We start from the raw sequence: 4,590 nt of genomic DNA, 5'->3' as shown, positions 1-4,590 counted from the left end.
GGCTGTGCTGTGCTCTAGGGTGAGGGGGGGGAGAGAGAGAGAGACAGAGAGAGAGTGAGGCAGGGGGAGGGAAGAAGGTGATTGTTGTGCCTGTACTGATAAGAGGAGTGCTGGGAGTACTGTCTGTGTGTGTGTGTGTGTGTGTGTGTGTGTGTGTGTTGGATGGGTTCACTCTGGGGCATCTTTGCTTTCACCTTTAAAGCCCCCATGTTTTGCAGAAGTGACTTTTTAATGATGTTCTAACAGTAATATGGGTTTATGAGCACTAAAAATCGAAAAATGTATCATTTCCCTCACTTTTGGAAGAAGATTTTGGTTTTGGAGTTGTTGCGGCTTTTCATGACGTCATGAAGTAAAAACCATGGCTGTGCAAAATTCAGAATCAAATTGAGAATGACCTCTAAATTGGAATTTGAACTGTGATTGCAAACAGGAAACAGAATTGCAATTCAAAGGAAGTATAATTGAAATTCAAAGAAATTCATGGTGCATAATTAAGGTGTATGTAACAATGAAGCTTTACAGTATATTTTAAAACGTGGATTTTATAAAAAATATTATTGTATGGACTTTATGTGCACAATACTTTATTATAGTAGGTTAAGATCTTGTTAAGTATAGTAATTGTTTTTTTTACGTCACAGATTAACATTGAAAACCTACTCAGATAAAACACATCATTAAAATTGTAAAAACCTTCAAATCGTTGGCTAGGAGGATAGCAGCACCTCATCTCCCAGAATACCTTGCTTTATCCAAGTCTTTCAAATGGCTGTCCAACTGACATGTGATGAGAATGAATTTCTTTGACTTGCATTGAATTCAATCCACTTCCTGAAATTCAAATTCAACATCTTGTGGGGGGGGGAGACCATTCAAATTCATCCTACCTCTACATACACGAGTCTTAGCTAGATGAGGCCGCCCGTGTATATGCCCATCACTTCTTAGCTTTGTAAGAAAAAATAATAAAATAACATTTTAAAAAGCAGGCTTTGCTACACATTTTAAAATACATCCTACCGCTACAGACATGGGTTTTAGTTAGATGAGACCGCCCCGTGTGTACGGCCACCACTTCATGGAGGACAGCTATGGGGAAAAAAACGAACAACAAATGCAGGCTTTGCTACACATCTTGAAACAAATCCTGCAGTTACATACATGGGTTTTAGCTAGATGAGCCTGACTTGTGCCCCATGTATATGCCTACCACTTCATGAAAGACAGCACTGTTAAAAAAAAAAAAAAAGGTAGGCTTCACTACACATCTTAAAATACATCCTACAGCTACAAGCATGGGTCTTAGCTAGATGAGACCGCCTCGTGTGTGCATCCAACACTTTTTGGAGGACAGCTCTGTAGAGCGGCGGTCAGCAACCCACGGCTCTGGATCCGCATGTATCTCTTCAGCCTCCTTGTTGCGGCTCCCTTCGCCGAGCGCCATGATTTTTTTCTTTTAACACCAAACTAGGGGACATGTGCATTTTCGAAAAGAATGTGAAATATCCGACTCACCGCAAATCCGTGAATGCATCCAGACTGCGTTCTGACCACTGATTGGATGAGCAAGAAAGAGGGAGGTAGGTTAGTATAGTGTATGCAGTGTGTGTCTCACTGCATTCACTTGAATTTTGCGGTTGTAACACGTAACATTTTAAAAAGATAACAATTTTTACAAGTTTATAAGCCGTGTAATATTTTGTGGCTCCAGGCTATTTTTTTTTCTGGAAGAGGAGACAAAATGGCTCTTTTGATGGTGACGCTTGCCGACCCCTGCTGGAGAGAAACACAAGAAAGGCAACATGTTAAAATAAATTCCACAGCTACAGACATGGATCGTTTTTATTTTAAGCTCATTGTCAGTCATTGTGAAATTGATGGACATCTGTAATGGTACATGCCTGCCTTTTGTGCAGACAACACGGGTTTGATTCCTGGCCAGGGCCCCAGCCAGCCTATAGAAAAGTCCAGTGCCGCTCCCAAGCCAAGATAAATTTGAGGGTTGCGTCAGGAAGAACATCCGGCATAAAAAATAAGCTAAATCAAAACATGCTATTGACTCACTGTGCCGACGCAGCACGGGAAAATAAATAAATCGTCCTAAATATCTATTTCAGTTTACTTTTTTTAGTCATACATTGTTAAATTTGATCACTGCTAAAAAAAAGGGACATTTAGACACAGTATATTTTTAAACACTAAATGTATCAATACTTTAAAAGCTTTAAAAACATTTACTATTGTATAAAGTATGCAATATACATAGAAGAAATAAATGCTGTATATATTGTATATATTTTTTGTAAGATTTTGCTTATGTATTGAATCCACTTTTATAATTACTTTATATTTCATTTTTTCTCACAACAACATTTTTAATAGCAAAAAAAAAAAAATCACCTTATAAAAATGTTTAAAAATATTTTTATAAGTACAAGTACAGTACAGGCCAAAAATTTGGACATGCGCGTTTTCTTTATTTTCTATTTAGAGTCTCAAAACCGGGCCGCATGGTGGTCTAGTGGTTAGCATGTTGGCCACACAGTCACAGTCAGGAAATCGGGAAGACCTGGGTTTGAATCTTTGTTAGGCATTTCTGTGTGGAGTTTGCATGTTCTCCCCGTGTGTGTGGGGGTTTTCTCCGGGTACTCCGGTTTCCTCCCACATTCCAAAAACATGCACGTTAGGTTAATTGGAGACTCTAAATTGTCCATAGGTATGAATGTGAGTGTGAATGGTTGTTTGTCTATATGTGCCCTGCGATTGGCTGGCCACCAGTCCAGGGTGTACCCCGCCTGTCACCCGAAGTCAGCTGGGATAGGCTCCACCATACCCCCGCGACCCTAATGAGGAGAAGCGGCATAGAAAATGGAAGGGTTCTAAAAACCGTGAATGAACACATGTGGAATTACAGTAGTTACTCACAGTAGTTACTCACATTCATCACAGTAGCTTTTCTGATAGCGCTGCAAACCCTTGGTGTTCTCTCAATGAGCTTCATGAGGTAGTCACTTGAAACCTCACAGGTGTGCCTTGTCAGGGTTACTTCGTGGAATTTCTTGCCTCGTTAATGGGGTGGGACCATCAGTTGTGTTGTGTCTCTCTCAACTTTTGGCCTCTACTATATATTACATATGCATTACATACATATTACATACATTTAATATAGTATTTTATATATTAATACCTTTGATATTACATTCTATTTATGTATTTATCTATTGTGGTGTGAAAAAGTGTTTGCCCCCTTTCTGATTTCTTTTTTTTTTTGCATGTTTGTCACACTTAAATGTTTCAGATCGTCAAACAAATGTAAATATTTGTCAATGACAACACAACTGAACACCAAATGCAGTTTTTAAATTACTCTTTTTATTATTAAGGGAGAAAAAAAATCCAAGCCTAAATGACCCTGTGTGAAAAAGTTACAACTTAACTGTGGTTTATCACACCTGATATCAATTTCTCCAGCCACACCCAGACCCGATTACAGCCACACCTGTTCTCAATCAAGAAATCACTTAAATTGGACCTGCTGGACAAAGTCAAGTAGACCAAAAGAAGAACGTAATTGAGGTCTATCAGTCTGGAAAAGGTTATAAAGCCATTTCTAAAGCTTTGGGACTCCAGTGAAATAAGCCATAAATGACTCTCTCGCTTACAGTTAGTCCAGAACTCTGCAGCACGGCTTCTAACAGCAACCAAAAAGAGGGAGCATATTACCCCAATTTTAGCCTCCCTGCACTGGTTGCCTGTGCATTTTAGAATTGATTTTAAGATTTTATTGTTTGTTTTTAAGGCTTTGAATGGGCTGGCCCTTCAGTACATCTCGGACCTCATCCAAATTTACACTCCAGCGCGCACATTGAGGTCCGAAGGCCAGCTCCAACTGGTGGTGCCTAAGCCCAGACTTAAGACCAGGGGAGACCGGGCCTTTTCCGTAGTTGGCCCAAAGCTGTGGAACACTCTCCCCCCTCATGTAAAAACGGCCTCCACAATTGAAAGCTTTAAGTCTTGTCTTAAAACCCACTTATCTCTGGCTTTTAACTCGGCGTGAGTCGTGTGGTCCTCTGTGTCTTTTATTCTTTTTTTAGTTTTTATTGGTTCTATTTATTTTAGTTTTTAAATTAAATTTACTTGTTTATTTTTTACCTACTTCTTGGACTTTTGGCTTTTATTGTTTCTATTTCTTGTTTTAAATATTTTACTGTTGTACGTTTCTTTGTTTCTATTTGATCTTTGTCGAGATTTTTACTTATTATTTACATTTACATTCCTTTATTTACTTATTATTTATGGTTTTGCTAGTCTGTGCAGCACTTTGGAAACAGTGTTTATAAAATGTGCTATATAAATAAAGTGGATTGGATTGGATTGGAGTGAAACACAGTGAGAGCCATTATCCACAAATGGTGAAATCATGCAACACTGGTGAAAGAACTGCAGGCCTCACTTGCCTCGGTTAAGGTCAGTGTTCAGCGCCATAAGTAACTCGCAAGTTATCACAAACGCTTGATTTTTGTTGCTGCTAAGGGTGACCCAACCAGTTATTAGGTTTAGGGGGCAGTCACTTCATCACACAGGGCC

The 4,590-nt window shown here is 39.2% G+C and overlaps 1 protein-coding gene across 1 annotated transcript in view; it reads left to right on the top strand.

Moving 5' to 3' along the window:
* The window catches only part of prxl2b (peroxiredoxin like 2B), a 44,329-nt gene that overhangs the window by 35,855 nt on the left and 3,884 nt on the right, over positions 1-4,590 (top strand). The gene's annotated exons all lie outside the window — the stretch shown is intronic.

The sequence above is a fragment of the Dunckerocampus dactyliophorus genome, chromosome 8 (genome assembly GCF_027744805.1).
Source record: "Dunckerocampus dactyliophorus isolate RoL2022-P2 chromosome 8, RoL_Ddac_1.1, whole genome shotgun sequence".
NCBI lineage: Eukaryota > Metazoa > Chordata > Actinopteri > Syngnathiformes > Syngnathidae > Dunckerocampus > Dunckerocampus dactyliophorus.
This window is presented reverse-complemented; position numbering and strand designations above follow the sequence as displayed.